The sequence below is a fragment of the Theropithecus gelada genome, chromosome 9 (assembly GCF_003255815.1).
Source record: "Theropithecus gelada isolate Dixy chromosome 9, Tgel_1.0, whole genome shotgun sequence".
Lineage (NCBI taxonomy): Eukaryota > Metazoa > Chordata > Mammalia > Primates > Cercopithecidae > Theropithecus > Theropithecus gelada.
The window spans coordinates 70,551,738-70,571,014 of record NC_037677.1 but is presented as its reverse complement, the minus strand read 5'-3'; the positions used below and the strand labels follow the sequence as shown (position 1 = coordinate 70,571,014).

Sequence of the window (19,277 nt, the reverse complement as noted above, 5' to 3'; positions counted from 1 at the left end):
GGCGGCTGATTGCCATTCGGTCACGTGTGGTAGGAGGAGAGATTTGTCTAAAAACCCGAGACCGCTCCCAGTCCAGGATCCCTGGGAAGGGTCCTAGTTGTCCCAAGATTTGCAGCTTACCGAGAAAGGTGACACCCGGCTGCTCGCCTAGATCCCCGAATTCGGCCCTGTCTTGGCGGAAATATTTGCTAAGTGATTGAAAGGCTGCAGGTGCCTGTTGCCTTTGTTCAAACTATCGGTTCATTTCATTGTTCTCCTACCAACAAGTGCTACAGGTCTGTAAGAAAAAAAATTCCTTGAGTTGTGGTGTTAATCGTGTAAATGTATTTGAATACAATTTAAACTGATTTTCTCTCATCCTCCCCATTTTACCCCTCTCCCCGATTAAAAAAAAAAAAAATTACCAAGTAAACAATGACGTAGTTACAGCTAGGGTCTGTGAATTCGTTATTCATCTCTGTAGTAGTGTTATCTCAGAAGGTTTCATAAAGGTATATGAAAAAATGTTTATGTGAGGTGGCAGGCTTCTCTGATTAGCTTTAGAATTTCGGAAAAATAACATTACCAGATTTTTTTTTGTTGTTGTTAAAAGGAGCTAAATTTTCTGAGTTTGGGGTTTATTTTGTTTGGAAGTGAATTACTAGTCCTATTTAATCAGATTTGCAGCACAGCATTCAAAATTTTTCATTTGATTAAATTGCAAAGTTTCTAGTTTTAAAGCCTCAGAGCTTCCTGTGTTCCCCTGTACAAAACTAAAAATCAAGATACAAACAAAAGGATACCGCAGATGCCTTCAGATTGTTTTTTAGCCTTTTCCTGGCCTCTCTTTTGAGTCTGTCATTTACCTAATCCAGGCATACCTTTCTTGACCTAGTAGATGTCTATCAACTGTTGTGTCCACACCTAGAAAATCAAGTGCCCTATTAAGAAGCTGTACTTTACAAAAAAAAAAAAAAAAGCCTCTGGATTTCTTTGACCAGTTCTTCAACTGACAGAAAATTGTGAAGCACTTTTAGACTTTTGTTTTTCATAATTGACAATACGAACGTCTGTTCTAGGTGCTACCTGTAACACAAAGGTCAGTAACACGTAGTTGATCATGGTCATTGACAGTTTGGGTGCACAGATATCTGCAGTACAGATCCAAATGTCAACTCTTATAAAAGTTACACCCAGTTGAATACCCAGTGTTGGACAAGGAAGGGATATCTGGTTGAGAAAAAGAAAAGGCAAGGGAGATTATGTTTCAGATGGGCCTTAAAGAATAGACAGGCCCAGTAGAGTGGCTCACACCTGTAATCCTAGCACTTTGGGAGGCCAAGGAGGGAAGATTGTTTGATCGCAAGAGTTAGAGACCAGCCTAGGCAACAGAGCAAGACCTTGTCTCCACAAAAAATGAAAAATTTAATTAGCCGGTCACAGTAGCTCACACCTGTTATCCCAGCTACTCAGGGACTGAGGTAGGAGGATCGCTCAAATCCAAGAGGTCAAGGCTGCAGTGAGCCGTGATCATGATCGTGCCACTGCACTCCAACCTGGGCCACAGAGCGAGACTGTGCCTCAAAAAAACAAAAAAGAATGGACAGAATCGAGGCGGCCAAAGATGAAAAAGGAAAGGATTCCAGATATAGGGACCAGCGTGAGCCAAAGCCCAGAGGAGGAAAAGCCCAGATTAGTTACAGTGGGCGTGAGGGACTCGGGTGGGGAAAAAGCAAGCTGGAAAGATAGCCTGGGGTGTGTTTTCAAGAAAGAAGGGGTAAATGTTATAAGGCAGCAACAGCTTTGCTTTGGAAGATTCTCTGCCCTTCTGTGAAATTTTCCAGTGGAGACCTGGAAAACAAGGAGACTCCTTAGGAGACTCCCTAACTGGAGAGAGGGGATTAAAGCCTCTTTGCAGTTAAAGTGCTTTAGCTACAGAATGTAAGGTTTGAGGCTAAAGACAGGGAACAGTAATGTGAGGAAGAAAATGTCATGAAAAGAAACGTGTTTCTCAAGTGTCAGGAACCGTTATTTTGTGAGCCATTAGCACATTAGAAAGCACACTTGTCAGAGAATATAAACATCATTCCATTTTTCTTCTTTACTCAGTTTCTCTCTCTGAAAATGAAAGCGCAGTCACAGGATCTACACAAACTTGGAAACCTTTTTCACACCAGGAGGTAGAATTTACTTGATTCTTTCTAACTTACTGAGACAACCACCTCCTCCTGAGCAAGATCAGACCCTTCTCTCGACATGAACCTCTGGTAGCATGGGCAGGGAACCTCAATAACCAGAGCACCCTGTATGTAGAAGCACTTTGTCCCCAGATCCTGCACTTTAACACCGGAGAAATTAGCCCTGGACACCACTCTTTTTTTTCTTGAGACAGTGTCTCTCTGTCGCCCATGCTGGAGCGCAGTGGTGTGATCTCAACTCACTGCAACCTCCACCTCCCAATTCAAGCAATTCTCATGTCTCATGCCTCACCCTCCCAAGTAGCTGGGACTATAGGCGCGTGCCACCACGCCTGGCTAATTTTTTTGTATTTTTAGTAGAGACAGGGTTTCACCATATTGGTCAGGCTGGCCTCGATCTCCTGGCCTCATGATCCGCCCACCTTCCTCTCTAAGTGCTAGAATTACAGCCATGAGCCACCGCACCTGGCCCTGGATACCACTCTTTACAGCTGTGTGGTCTTGGGCAGCATGCTAAACCCTTCTGAACGTCAGTCTTCTTGCCTTTAAGTGATTATAATAAATACCACACGAGACTGTTGTAAAGAAAATTAGCCGGGCGTGATGGCGCCCAGCTGTAGTCCTGACTAGTAGGGAAGCTGAGGCACTAGAATCACTTGAACCCAAAGGGAAAGGTTGCAGTGAGCTGAGATCGTGCCACTGCACTCCAGCCTGGGCAACAGAGCAAGATTCTGTCTCAAAAAAAAAAAAGACTGTTGTAAAGATTAAATTAGTTTAACTAAAACGTGTAAGTGTGGTGCTTGGCATTGAGTGTGCACTTAAAACGTAATAGATATATAGATAGCTTTTTTATGAGGGAAGTGAGTAAAATGGTGTAGGAAGAAATATCACTGGATTGTTATCAAGAAACTTGGAATTCAGAACTGGCTTTGGTTACCTTAACGAGCTGAATGACCCTGAGGCAGTCTCTTGCTGATTATAGACCTTGGTTCTATTTCTTAGAAGAGGCAAAGAGACCTGATAACCCCCAAGCTCTTTTGTCCAGCCTTAGCATTCTGTGATGATATGAAAGTATTTTTCCATTACTCACAGTCTGTTCAAACTCAGCTTACTTTAACATCAAGGCAAGATTGACAGGTTAGTTACCAATTTTTTTTTTTTTTTTTTTTGAGACAGAGTTTTTCTCTTGGTGTCCAGGCTAGAGTGCAGTGGCACGATCGTGACTCACTGCAATGTCCGCCTCCTGGGTTCAAGCAGTTCTCCTGCCTCAGCCTCCCAAGTAGCTGGGATTACAGGCGTGTGCTACCACGCCCAGCTAATGTTTGTATTTTTAGTAGAGACGGGGTTTCACCGTGTTGGCCAGCCTGGACTTGAACTCCTGACCTCAGGTGATCCTCCTGCCTCGGCCTCCCAAAGTTCTGGGATTACAGGCATGAGTAGTTACCAATTTTTAAGGGATAGTAGTTTGAGATTACCAATAATGTTCCATTCATATATGATATCCGCACCTCACCTTTTGAAACATGACTCTCATAAGTTGAGGGAAATTCAGTTTTTCCCCTAACTTTTCTTAATTTGTTTTTATGATGTAGCATTGTGATTAAGATCAAGATTAAAGCTAGATTGCCAAATTCAACTATTAGCTCTGCCATTTATGTGTCATAACCTACCCCACGCGTTTAAATACATTAATATATGTAATGTCCATAGTCCAGCATCTGGCACATAGTAAGCATTCAGTAAATGCTAGTAGTAGTTATCAGAAAAATGAGAAACATGCTCTCCTAAAATCCCAGCATGCTGAATGTTTAAAGTATCTTCAATACACATTTTTTGTTTGAATCACTTTGTGTGTAGGTAACATAATTTTAATTAGAGTATAGTAAAAATGTGATACTATTCTTTATTATATTATAAGCATATTCTATGTTGCTCTGAAATCTTTTAAGCATCTTCTATGTTGCTTTAAAATCTTATTTAATATCTTCTGTTTGATCAAGCCAGTATTGTTTTCTTAGCCATTCATCTACTTATATTTAATTTTACATTTAGATAATTTCTAATATTTCATTATTGTAAGTAATGCTGCAATGCAATTATAATGCTATAATGGACATTATATATACTTCTTTTGAAGTACGTATTTCTTTGGGATAAAAATACAAGAGGAATATTTCTGAGTCAAACACTGAATATTTCTATGATCATTGATACAAATTGCCAAATTGCTTTCTAAAAGAATATTAATATTTTACATTGCTAGCAGCAATGTATGAGTACTTTCTTTATCACAATGTAGCCAGAATCAGAAGTTTTAATTTTTTAATACTTTACCAATAAATATAACATATCTCATTGTTTTCTTTTGTATTTTATTTATCAGCACGGTTGAATGCTTGTCCAGATTTTTATTAACTATATATATTGTGCATATAGTATGTATATACTTTGCCCTTTTATCTCTTGGTTACTTGATAATTTACTTGTTTTGTCTGAGCTTTTTAGATAATAAAGGAATTAACCTTTTCTTTTTTTTTTTTTTTTTTTTTGAGACGGAGTCTCGCTCTATCTCCCAGGCTGAAGTGCAGTGGCGTGATCTGGGCTCACTGCAAGCTCCGCCTCCCGGGTTCACGCCATTCTCCTGCCTCAGCCTCCCGAGTAGCTGGGACTACAGGCGCCCGCCACCACGCCCAGCTAATTTTTTGTATTTTTAGTAGAGACGGGGTTTCACCGTGGTCTCGATCTCCTGACCTTGTGATCCGCCCACTTTGGCCTCCCAAAATGCTGGGATTACAGGCGTGAGCCACTGCGCCTGGCAGGAATTAATCTTTATTGCATGTGATATTTCATGCAAATGTGTTTCTCAATCTAATTTCAGTTTTCTTTTAGGTATTTTATTCTTGGTTGCATAGAGAGTTTATAGTTTCAATATAGTTCGCCTTGTTTGTTTTTCATTTTGTGATTTCTTGATCATTTCTAAATGTAAAATTAGGTACTACAGATATTTGATAAGTACTTTCTTATGTAGAATTGGGTTAATTTGGAGACTTCCTTTTTAATTCTATATATCTATATTTCCCTTTTTACAATGATGATACATTTTTTTACCTTAATTTAATTGTCTGGCAGTACTCGTAAAACCCGCAATTACTTTTCTCTAACTGATCGTCTTCATTTATATTGGATGCTATAATGGATATCTTCAGAGACTAAATTACACACCTTAAAAACCATACTTCAGCAGTTTCCCCCCTTCTTTTCAGCTTCATCTCTTTTCCTCCTCTACTAGATCTTTCTCAACAGCATACCAACATGCTATTATTTCTCTCACCTTAAAAAAAATCTTTTAACCTACTATACTTTTCATCTTATCACCCCATTTCTCTCTGTCTCTTTAAAGCAAAACTTCCTCAAAAGAATAGTCCAAGCCAGGCACAGTGGCTCACACTTGTAATCCCAGCACTTTGGGAGGCTGAAGCGTGCAGATCGCCTGAGCCCAGGAGTTCGAGCCCAACCCACGCAACCTGGTGAAACCCCATCTCTACAAAAAATACAAAAATAAATAAAAAATAAAAATTAGCTGGGTGTGGTGGTACATGCCTGTAATCCGGACTACAATGGATGCTGAAGTGGTAGAATCACTTGAGCCTGGGATGTTGAGGCTGCAGTGAGCCATGAGCATGCCACTGCACTCCAGCCTGGGCAAAAGAATGAGACCTTGTCTCAAAAAAAAAAAAAATTAAAAAAAAAAAAAAAAGATAGTCTATACGCCATCTTCAGTTTCTTTCCTTCAGGGTACTCTGGAACCCATACGTTTAGACTTCTCTCTCCTTCCACTTCACTGAAATTGCCCTTCTCAGATCAACAGTGACTGCCACTTGGCCAAATTGTTTAGTCCTCATCTGACTTAGCAGCAGCTTTTGATACAATTGCTCACTTTCTCCTTGAAGTATTTTCTTCACTTGGTTTCCAAGAAACCTTGCTTTTTTTTTGTTTTCTTTGTAACTCACCGGCCACTCCCTTCTCAGCCTACCTGGCACATTTCTCCACGTTCCCTGACTTCTTGAAGTTGTTAAAGTTGGCATGTCAAGGGGATCAGTCCTTAGACCATTTTCTCTTTTCTATTTGTAGTCCTTTAAGGATTCCCATTAATTCACATTTCCAACCCAGATCTCTCTGCTGAACTCTGTGATCATATTTTCAGCTGCGTTCTTCATTCCACTTGGAAACACCTGAAAGTCAGGCCGAACTTAAGACATCCAAAACTAGGCTCTTGAGCTTCCTTCCCCATCTGGCTCCTCTGGCAGCCTTCCCCTACTCTGTTAATGCCAGCTCCACCTTCTAGCAGCTCAGGCCAAAGACCTTGGGATCATACCATCCTTGATTCCTCTCTTTCTCTAGTTCCCTGCATTGAATCCACAAATCTTGTTGACTCTGCTTTCAAAATAGATCCTGTACTCACCACTTTTACATATCCCATTCTAGTCCAAGCCAACATCATCTCTGAAATATGTTGTAATAGCATAGCTTCCTGTGTCTGCCCTTGTCCCTCCTCCACAGCAGCCAAAATAGTCCTGTTGAAACCCAGGTCAAGTCACGTGACTCATCTGCTTACAACCCTCTGATGACTTCCTTCCTCACTCAGGGAAGCCAAGTCCTTATGATAGTCTACAAACAGGAAATGATCTGGACTTTTTTTCCATCTCAAACCTTTGTCTCCACCTGCCCGCTGCCGTTAACTCCAGCCACAGTGGTCTCTGGACTCCTCTAACACACCTCTTACCTGAGAGCCTGGGCACTTGATGGCCCCTGCCTCAGTGCACTTCCCACTGATAGCGTCCTGCCTCATTCCCTCGCTTCCTTCAGGTGTTCGCTTTCTCAGTGACACCAGCACTCCTGCTTTCCTTCCCTGCTCCGTTGTCTGTAGTATTTGGTACTTCACTTCTTTAATCTATCATCTGTCTTCTCCAACTAGAAAATAGTCTCCATGAGGGAGGCCTTTTCTCTGATATGTTCACTGCACACAAAAGAAGCTCAATGAATATTTTCTGCAGTAAGAGAATGAAAATAATGAATGTGAACTATAAATTACAGAACTATTGATAGTAAATATTATGCCTCATGAATTTGGGGACTGCCTTTTTTCCCTCCTCCAGAGCTTATTTCACAATTAATTTTTCTCATGAAAGCTGCAGTGAATGAATTATTTGGAAAGAGAGACTGAAAGGATTGCAACATTGAATAAAAGTTTTTTTCACTAATGAGCCTCTTTCCAGACACACTTATTCCAGATAGGGAAAAGAGAAAAGCCTCTGCATTTGTACTGTTACTAAAAACAACCTCTTTCAGCCTTGGTAACCTAGCTAAAATTGTTTTGGAGATGGATAGGGAAGTAGGATTGGATACCTTAACAAATATAGGAAAGAAAATAGAATAATATGACTGGAAGTGAATGTCATTCTTGTATTTATTTAATTTATTGATTTTAGAGACAGGGTTTCACTCTGTCACCCAGGCTGGAGTGCAGTGCAGTGACATGATCCTAGTTCACTGGAGCCTCAAACTCCTGACCTCAAGCAATGCTCCTACCTCAGCCTCCCAGGTAGCCAGGACTAGAGGCATGCGCTACCACACCCAGCTAATTTTTTTGTCTTACTTTTGTAGAGATGGGCATCTTGCTATATTACCCAGGCTGGTCTCTAACTCCTGACCTCAAGCATTCCTACCACCTTGGCCTCCCAAAGTGCTGGGATTACAGGTTTGAGCCACTGCCCCAGCCATGAATGTCTTTTTTTTTTGAGACTGAGTTTCGCTCTTGTTGCCCAGGCTGGCATGCAATGGTGCGATCTCGGCTCAATGCAACCTCCACCTCCTGAGTTCAAGCAATTCTCCTACCTCAGCCTCCCAAGTAGCTGGGATTACAGGTGGCCACCACCATGCCCAGCTAATTTTTGTATTTTTAGTAGAGACGGAGTTTCACCATGTTGGCCAGGCTGGTCTCGAACTCCTGACCTCAGGTGATCCACCTGCGTTGGCCTCCCAAAGTGCTGGGATTACAGGCGTGAGCCATCGCACCCTGACGAATGTCATTTTTATATTCATCTTTGCTAAATATAGCAAGAGAATATACCATTTGTTAGGGTATATGTTTGTTAAGTTTATGATAGGATTAATGAAAAGCATCCTAATTTTTAAATCTTTATGGAAGTTTGAGGGCAGTCACAATTATATGAGTGATATTTTTCTTCCTTTATATGTGCTTTAAATTTTTTAACTGGTTATAAAATCTCAATGATATCTAAAATATTTTCTTTTTTTTTTTTTTTTTTTTTTTTTTGAGACGGAGTCTCGCTGTCGCCCAGGCTGGAGTGCAGTGGCCGGATCTCAGCTCACTGCAAGCTCCGCCTCCCGGGTTCACGCCATTCTCCTGCCTCAGCCTCCCAAGTAGCTGGGACTACAGGCGCCCGCCACCTCGCCCGGCTAGTTTTTTTTTTGTATTTTTAGTAGAGACGGGGTTTCACCGTGTCAGCCAGGATGGTCTCGATCTCCTGACCTCGTGATCCGCCCGTCTCGGCCTCCCAAAGTGCTGGGATTACAGGCTTGAGCCACCGCGCCCGGCCTAATATTTTCTTTCAATTAGGTTAAGGTAGATTTTGTCTTTACCATTTTTTATGAGATCCATATGTGAATAGCTTATGTGTTCATGAGTTGTATCTAAGAATAAGATATTTACATTGCTGTTAGACAATGAGAAATAAGGTAAATAGGAACAATGATGTTTTCAAGAAAATTGAAAAGTTGACATTTAAAAAATATATGTAGGAAATGTCCTGTAAGAGGTCATCTTTTCTGTCTTCTTTCATTAAGAAAGAAAACACACTCTAAACTATTGGGTCTTGTTTTCACTGCATGGGCTAGAACTTCCAACAAGATTCCTTTATTAGCCTGCATTTCAGAAACAATTTGCTTTTGTCCATTTTTTGTTACTGCTGCTCTGTTAGCTATTTCTTTTTCCACTGTATTTTAAACCCTTTTAGGATGGAGATTTTTATATTCTTTACTTTTGGTATAGATGAAACTGTTCAAATAAATGGTATATTACAACAACAGTGGCATAAATGAGTATTTTAAATATCTTAAAAGAAGTATATTATTGTTTTGATCATTTCATGGAAAAAGATTACTGTTGATTCATAACAGAACATGAGCTTACTTTTATGTCATTGATTACACATTTGCACTAAACTAATCCTTTCATACAACTTTTGAGATAAATGAGGTTAAAGATAAAAATATTTGTTATAAAATTTTTCATGTTTACAAAACTTAACTGTTAAGGGTTTATGCATACTTATCCCTATTACTGAAGTAAATTTACCAGTTTCGGTCATGTTGTTATATTTACAGAGGCCACTATGACTGAAAGTCAGACGAGATGGCATACTCACTAAAATACTGTGAACAAGGAAAACAGTAGCAATCAGGATGGAATTATCCAACAGTGGTTAGAGATTATTTTATGTAATGAGTAGACCAGCTAACGTTAGAATGTTATATAGCCATTCATAATTATTTTCAAAGTACTTTTCATTTCATTGAAGATCCTTTTAATATGTCACAGTTTCTTGACCTCAGCATTATTCATATTTTTGAGTGGATAATTCTCTGTTGTGAGAGACTGTCCTATGCATTGTGGTATGTTTAGCAGCATCCACCAGTTATGACAGCCAAAAATGGCTCCAGATATGGAATTGACATATGTCACCTAGTGGGCAAAACTGCCACTGGTTGGGAACCACTGTGTTGAGTAAAAAGGGAAGAAAATAAATATATGGAGAGGGCATGAGGCTTAAAACTGTACTGTCCCATATGGTTACTTGTGGCTATTTAAATGTAAATTAATTAAAATTAAATTTCTCAATACACTAGCCACATTTCAAGTGCTCAGTAGCTATGTGAATGCTTATCTTATTCTGTGCTACCTTGCTGGGCAGCATAAAAATAGAACATTTTCATCATCACAGAGTTCTGTTGAAGTGATCCCTTACAAGATATAGTCCGCCCAGCATCTCCACCTGAAAATGGCTGTTATTTTCTATTTGCTGCTTCTATGTATTTTATGAGAGAAATTCTATAATGATATTTGGAAATTCACAAGTATCTTAGGATAGCTGTGGCTTGAGAATTTTCTATATAAAAATACTGTTGCTACTTGTAGAAAATAAATTACTGTTGCTGATCAATCTGTCACAATCTTTTTTATTATTTCAAAATTCCTATTTTCATGTTTACAGAGAATTTCTAAAAATTAATGAAAACTACTGATATAGTACTTTGAAAATTTTTTTATACTCATATAGTCTGCACATCAAGTACTATATTCTATATTTTTTAGCCTGTAAATGAAGTATGACTTACAAGTTATAGTTTTCCTGGTCTTAGAATTTATTAAGACATTAGGATTGAAATACAGAGCTGAAGGTTATCACTATGTTGCTTTTCTTAACAACAGCGTAATTGACTCTGCAGAATCAAAACTATCAAGCAAGTCATAAAACTAAAAGTCATAGGACAAATATAACCATAATAGGTTTATGCTAACCAATAATTCAAAACATAATCTTAGGAAATATTCAGATATATTAATACGGAGAGCATTAGCACTTTCAAATAATGATGTGTTCATTTTAGGAAAGAATTATTTTCACAAACAAAGCATTCTACTATGGAAATTTCATTAACCTTTTATTTTTATTTATTTATTTTTGAGACAGAGTCTCGCTCTTTTGCCCAGGCTGGAGAGCAGTGGCACCTGCCTCCCGGGTTCAAGCAATTCTTTTGCCGCAGCCTCCCGAGTAGCTGGGACTACAGGTTGTGCCACCATGCCCAGCTAATTTTTGTATTTTTAGTAGAGACAGGATTTCACCATGTTGGCCAGGCTGGTCTTGAACTCCTAACCTTGCCATCCACCCGCCTTGGCCTCCCAAAGTGCTGGGATTACAGGCGTGAGCCACCGCGCCCAGCTCCTCATTAACTTTTTATAATGTCACATTTCTAGGAAATGTATGAGTTGGTGGGGCTGATACAGCCAAGTACCACAAACTGGGTCGCTTAAACAACTGATGTTTATTGTCTCACAGTTGTGGAGTCTAGAAACCAAGACCAAGGTGTGGACAGGATTGGTTTCTTCTGAACCTGAGGGCTGTGGGGCAGAATCTGCTCGTGGGTCTCCCTGAGCCTCGGGTGGTTTGCTGGCCATCTTTGAGTTGTAGATGCATCACCCTGATCTCTCCCTTCATCTTCACGTGGTGTCCTCCCTTTGTGCATGTCTCTGTGTCCAAATTTTCTTTTGTTATGAGGGAACAAGTCATATTGAATTAGTCATATTGGACACCCTAATTAGCTCATTTTAACTTGATTACTATCTCTGTAAAGACCCTATCTCCAAATACAAGGTCACATCCTGACCTTGTAATGGGTAAGGTCCCCAACAAACATGATGGGGAAGGGGGCACAATTCAATCCCTAACAATCTCTTTTTCATATCCTGAGAAAATTAACGTGCCAAGGAACAGTTTTAGGGATTGGATTAGAAAAGGAGAAAAAAGGCCGGACGCAGTAGCACACGCCTGTAATCCCAGCACTCTGGGAGGCCGAGGCGGGTGGATCACGAGGTCAGGAGATTGAGACCATCCTAGCTAACACCGTGAAACCCCATCTCTACTAAAAATACAAAACATTAGCCGGACTTGGTGACCGGCGCCTATAATCCCAGCTACTCGGGAGGCTGAGGCAGGAGAATGGCGTGAACCCGGTTGGCGGAGCTTGCAGTGAGCCGAGATCGTGCCCAGCGTGGGCGACAAAGGGAGACTCCGTCTCAGGAAAAAAAAAAAAAAAAAAAAAATCTGGAGTTCCAGACCAGCCTGGGCAACATGGTGAAACCCTGTCTCTACAAAAAGTACAAAAATTAGCCGGGCATGATGGCATGCGCCTGTAGTCCCAGCTACTCAGAAGGCTGAGGTGGAAGGATCCCTTGAGCCCAGGAGGTAAAGGCTGCAGTGAGCTAGGATCGTGCCACTATACTCCAGCCTGGGCAACAGAGGGAGACCCTGTCTCATAAAAAAGAAAAGGAGGAAAAAAGTCTGACAAACTAACTGTCTTAATATAATTTTAGAGTCATCACATGGGGAAGGGGGCAGATTTTTCTGTTACTGTGAAACCAAGGTTAAAGGTAGATCTTATAAGGAAGCCAGTTTTATTCAATATATTGAGGAAAACTTTATAACATCTAAAATTGTTCAACTTTGAGACTGCCAACCTCATGATTGCAGTGGCATAAGGTAGGGTAGAAACATCACTAGAGGCATAAAGGTAGGGTAGAACCCTAGTTGAAGATCTTAAACTATACTTCTTTGATGTTTCCCATGGTGGATCAGAGATAAAATTTGGAATGCACTTTCACCAAAACTGTGAAGTGGGCAAACTGACTCTGTTTAACCTTGAAGAGGCCCACAGGAACCACAAGCCTAGTCATTCTTGAGAGTTGACATAAAGAAAGTGCAGATACGGGAATAAAATAGAATATTTGGTGATACTTGCCTAATGGATACCATTATTGTCATGATCAGTTCTTCACTGCTTTGTGGCTGTGGTCTTTATTTTCTGCTTAGGGAGCTGATCAGTATCAGTATTGCTGAACACGCTTCCAAGTTGTTCATTCAGTATTTTTTATTTGCATTGTATTTTTAGCTATTAATTTTCATCAACCATATATTTTTCTGGTTTTCTGAAATACAGGGACTTTCTGTTTTAACTTTGTGTACCTAAGTTAATTTTGCAAATAGAAATGATAATGATTTTAGGATGTTTAATGGATCTTGAGTGAATGAAAGTACTCTATAAAGATATACCTACCTGTAAGTCCACATGAGAGAGCCTTAGAAGTATGTAAATCTCTTTTTTGTTTTTTGTTTTTTTTTTTGAGACAGAGTCTTGCTCTGTCTCCCAGGCTGGAGTGCAGTGGCGTGATCTCGGCTCACTGCAAGCTCTGCCTCCCGGGTTCAGGAAGCTCTCCTGCCTCAGCCTCCCGGGTAGATGGGATTACAGATGCCCACCACCATGCCAGCTAATTTTTTGTATCATTAGTAGAGAAAGGGTTTCACCATGTTGGCCAGGCTGGTCTCAAACTCCTGACCTCAGGTGATCTGCCCACCTCGGCCTCTCAAAGTGCTGGGATTACAGACATGACCCACCGAGCCTGCCCTGGAACTTAAAGAACCTGAAAATATTAAGGTGCGAAATAAAGTTATATGAGAAAAATAGTCTGAAAGTTCTGTGTAGAGATATTCTAAAAAAAATCTGATCTTTCCTTGCAAGTAAAAATGAGAAATTTACATTGGAAATAAACTTTTTTGTCCGCAAAGATTATGCTTATTATGACAAAATAATTCCTAAGAATTTCTAGATCTTATGTCTTGAAGTATTATTTTTTATTATTATTATTTGTTTTTTAGAGACAGGGTCTCCCTCTGTTGCTCAGGCTGGAGTGCAGTGGCACAATCATAGTTCACTGTAACCTCAAATCCCTGGACTCCAGCTATCCTCCTGCTTCCGCCGCCTAAGTAGCTAGAACTGTAGGCACACACCACCACACACAGCTAATTTTTTATTTTTTGTAGAGATAGGGCCTTGCTATGTGACCCAGACTGTTCTTGAACTCCTGGCCTCAAGTGATCCTCCTTCCTTGGTCTCCCAAAGTAATGGAATTACAGGCATAAGCGACTACAACCAGTTTTGAATATTTTATGTAGTAAATGGGATGCAAATACTGCCTTGTTTCAATTGATTTCCTATAAGTTTAAGATACCGCTGTATTGTCTTTCTGTAAATCTGTACCCAGTTGCCTCAGATTTTTGCTGGTGACCAATTCTTACAGTGCTTTAACTAAAATAGCTCACTTAAAGCTGGGATCAGAAAAATATAGGTTAGTAAACCATTTTAAGAGTAATGGTTACGACAGAGACCTTGAGTTCCTGAATGACTGAGAAATATAAAGGAAATACTGAAAAGGAAATGACCTATAACCCTGCAAGTGACACTGCCTAGACACACTTTTTAAGTGTGTGATGAGGGCAGGAACTGTATGAGAAAGGAAAGCAGTCAGTTTTTTCCTTTGAGGACTTCAATTATGCTCTCCCACTTCAAAGTATGCCATCACTGTCACTTGGCCTCTCTTTTATTCTTTCCTCACCTTTATCTCTGGGTTTTTCTTTTTCCTTCATTCTCAATAAAAGTAGGAAGAGAATGGTATGGTCTCTGTCATGTGAAGAAAAATAACCATTTTTACAGATTAGAAATATAATCTATTGTTTCCAAACTAACAGAAGAGAGGAAAGGAGGCTAAAGAGATACAGAAGGCCAAAATAAAGGGGTCAAGTAGGTGAGAGAGATATAAGGGGAAAAAAAGATGGTAGAAATGGGTTCAAATATATCAATAATAACAATAAATGTCAACAGATTATATCTTCCTGTTAAAAGACAGACTAAAATACTGGAGGGAAAAGAACTATAAAGTATAAAACATGATTGAAAGATAAAAGGATATATCTGAATAAATGTATAGTTTATGTTAATTAATGATTATCAGTCCTCCTAAAACGTCTTTAAATTTAATGGAATTCCAACAGGATTTTTATTGTTGTTTTCATGGAACCTGATAGGCTAATTACCTATAAAGTTCATACGAAAGAGTAAAAGCCCCAGAATCAATAAGACAACTGTGAAGAACAAGGAATAAAGACTTCCACTATTACATATCATGACTTATTATAATGTAGGAATTAATGACAGTGTAGTATTGTTGCTGTGATTGACAGTAGACTTAATAGAACATATAACAAATCCAGAAATTAACCCAAGCTTGCAAGGAATCTGATATGACAGTGGTAGAATTCAAAATCAATGGGAAAGTATAGCTAACTTAATAAATAGCGTTGGGATAATTGCTTATCTCTCAGAAAAAAATAAAATAAAATAAAGATCTTTACTACACAGCAGACTCAAAAATAAATCGTAAGTGTATTATCTGCCCAAGTGTAAAAACTACAGCACTTAAACTTTTGGAAGAAAAGGTAAGAGAATATCACAACTTGGTAGAGAAGAATTTTTTAGACCCTACAACAAACCATAGAGGAAGCAACAGATATATTTGTCTACATGTTTTATAGCCTACCATGTATCCGATGCTCATTCTGTGTCAAGCATTATTCTAAGCAGTTTCAAACTAATTTGTTTCTGTCTCACAACCATCATCATGATACAGGTACTGCTGTTGTGTTCATTTCACCAATGAGAAACCTCAGGCTTAGAAATGTGAAATAACTTGCCCAAAGTGGTCACACAGCTGCCAAATAGCAAAGCTATGTGGCAGTCTAGCTCCAGACATAGACCCTAATGTGCTGTAATTTACACCTGTTATTTTAAGTCCTCCTTGTTGAGATAGAATTTATATACAATAATTTCTATGTGTTTCATCAAATGTGTACACTCCCATATCATCACCCTATCAAGATTCAGTTTACATTGTCCACAATGGTGGTTGAATGTCCATTTCCATTAGATTCACCATTCCTGATAAAAATTTTATCTCTGTCTGTGTGAAAAGTATCTAAATTATTTAAAATATCCTCAGGATATGGAATTTTAAAAGCTAATTAGAAACTCATATTGCTGCTTTCTCAATTCCTTTCTAACTTGGGGCAAGGAAGGAGGGTGCAATGGGAGAAGCCAGCACTAGAATTGTTGCCCAATGAGAGTAAAAACTGTCAATAGTTACATATTACATACTGTCAATAGTTAGATAACTAACAAAGGATAATAATCAGAAGAGAAAAAGAATTATTTAAAATCAGTAAGAAAAAGAAGATAACCTAAAAAGAAAAGTGGACGAATGAACTGGTATCTCATAGAAGAGGAAGCCAATGGCAACTAGACATATAAAAAGATAGACAAAACTCATTAGTTTTCAAGAAAATGTAAATTATAACCACATTGAAATTCCATTTCACACTTACTAGATTGCAAAAATTAAGAAGTCTGAAAATACCAAGTGTTGGCAAAGATGTGTAGAGCAACAGGATTCTTTTCATGATGCCAGTAGGAGAGTAAGATGCTGGAACTGCTTTGGAAAACAATTTGGCCTTAACTTACAGTGTTAATCATTCACATACCCTATAACCCAGTAATTCCACAACTAGCTATATACCATCAAAGAAATTTGGCATATGCATCAAGAGACATTTGCAAGGATATTTATAGGAAAATTCTTAAAGCAAAAGTCTATGAAAAATAATAGTTTACGCGGACAGAAGAATTGGTAAGTAAACATTGGTTTATGTACAAAATGGAATATTATACAACAGGAATTACCACTTAGAAGCCTCAACTTAAACGACCGTTAGGAAAGTTATAGTGTGTGTTTTTTTAAAAAAAGAAAAAAAAAAAGCAAGCCAGATATGATTACCTCCTTGGTTTGAAAGCATTCTAAAGGCCCTATCATAGGCAAAACTGAACAATGTGTACTTTAATAATGTATATATACACATATATATTTAGCAAATCTATTTTTCGGAAAAGACAATAATGAGAAATTTTAGGATGGGGTTAGCTCTGGGAGTCTGGGAGAGGAAAGGGATCTGGAACAATGGTAATTGATATTCTGCTTCTTAAGTTGGATACCGGATTCACTGGGCTTATTTTACTATGCTTCATAACTTAGAAGTGTGTGTCATATATTCTTTTTCTTTGATCAATGATTACATTAAAAACATGTTTCACACTTGCAGTGAGTCAGGACCAAGATATCTACAGTAACTAAAGGGGCGAGCTTAGACAAGCAGGGAGCAGATAGCAACGGAAAGGAGAGGCTGATCCTGTCCCAGCCCATATGCTTCTTGCTGGTGTAGAGGCCAGTTTCAGTGCTGAGCCAGGCCACAGATGGAGGCAGGGAAGGGGCTGCACCTGTCATGATGAGTATGTGAACAGAAGGCCAGAACCTCTATGAAATCGCCAGGCAGGCTGTCTCTTGTCCTTTCTTTTTCTCAAAGCTGGTATGAATCCAAAGAAGAATGTCCAATTTCTTATTTACCCAAGGGATTTTTGAGGTTCTGGAAGTAAATACATAGATAGCCACTTAAAAGCTTTCTTCCCGCCCCCCCCCACCACTGATTTTTTTGTCTATTCAGGTAACAGTTGTTTTCTTGTCTATTCATTTGATATATGGGATATTGCTATAAAAAGAAACTCAATGTCTAAAAAATGTGTAAATTAATGTGCCTGCACTATAGCTCCTTCCAGTTTAAGACAGGCCTAAGAGATAGTGTTGATATTGAAATGTAGAATAATATTCTTCACTCAACAGCTTCTGCTTCATATTTTTAATGATATTTCTTGCCTATTTTGTTAGTTTAGCTGATCAAAAATGTCACATTGCTTGAAACTCCGTAATACGTACATAAGAGTAATTTAAATTTTTGAGTTCTATTTCAGAGCAATTCCCCACAATTAGAAAGAATATAACATTAGCCCAGAATCTAGATGGTTCTAAACCTATCGGTGGGAGATAACATCTAATATTAACATTTTATACTTGATGTGTAGCTCTGATTCTTTATGCACACAGACTGTCATTTATATAAGATGAGGAAAATCGGCCGGGTGCAGTGGCTCACACCTGTAATCGTGGCACTTTGGGAGGCCAAGGTGAGTGGAACACCTGAGGTCAGGAGTTCGAGATCAGCCTGGCCAACATGGCAAAACCCCGTCTCTACTAAAAATGCAAAAATTGGCTGGGTGTGGTGGCACATGCCTGTAATCCCAGCTACTTGGGAGGCTGAGGCAGGAGAATTGCTTGAACCCAGGAGGCAGAGGTTGCAGTGAGCCAAGATCAAGCCACAGCACTCCAGCCTGGGCGACAGAGCAAGACTCCATCTCAAAAAAAAAAAGATGAGGAAAATGAACATTATTAAATGGTGAGTTTTCCATGTGTGTTTTCCATGTGGTCAACATTGCTGTGGGGGTGATCTGGCTAAGACATCTGTCACCTACTGATAGCCAGGATTTATTTGGCTTGTGAGACTGTCCCCTTGCTTCCTTGTCATTCCATGTGCTGTACTCACTTTATCAGTAGAGGACATTCACAGCCTCACTGCCCCTCAAGAACATAATCATGAGACATTAACTAGTAGATTTGCAGATCTGTTCATAAAGATTTCTAGTTCAAGAATTCAGAGTAACTAAATTTACTAGATTTCACTTGAAAAGTTATCTATACCTGTACTGCACTCCTACAGTTGCCCAGAAATACCGACAGATTGCCAACTTTAGGTTAAATAACACCTTTTTGTGTGTGTGAAGAATGCTAGTCTACAAATGGGCCCTGAAATCAGTGACCATTTACTTCTTTTAGTCCTAACCAGGTTCTTGTTTTACTATAGGTTTATTAGGGTCTTATGTTTTACTAACATTTAATTTCTCAAGCCAATCCTAAAACTTTCTGATAAACAGGCAAAATTTTCTAACCATATTGACCCTTTGAATTTTGTAAGATAGGATAATTTACAATTACAGCTTTGAGCCAGAAGAACAGTTTTATAGCTTTACCAATGTTGAAAATTGATGCTGTCATTTAATTTCAAAAACATGGTTGATAGACCATATATTTTTCATGTAACTTTAAGCTCTTAGAAAATCTTAAGAATCCAGGTACAGTGGTGTGTACCTATGGTCCCAGCTACTCGGGAGGCTGAGGCGGGAGGCTTTCTTGAGTCTAGCAGTTCGAGATCAGCATGGGCAAGGCTAGCAAGACCCCATCTCTTTAAAAAAAATGTTAAATTATATTCACTGTTACTGAACACATGATAAATTAAGACTATCCATTGTCATAGAGATGCTTTGGGTTCTTCATGTAGAATTAGAGCTTACAAAGTGTTATACAATATTTAAAAGCTTTAAAAATCCTTTCTCAGACTTCACTGCCGAAGATTCTGATTTAATTGATCTGGGATGGCACCTGGACATGGTTTTTTGCTAAAAAAATTCCCC

At 39.1% G+C, this 19,277-nt stretch overlaps 1 protein-coding gene across 1 annotated transcript in view; it reads left to right on the top strand.

The window, feature by feature from the left end:
* Window positions 1–19,277, top strand: part of REEP3 (receptor accessory protein 3) — a 106,018-nt gene that overhangs the window by 730 nt on the left and 86,011 nt on the right. The window lies entirely within an intron of this gene.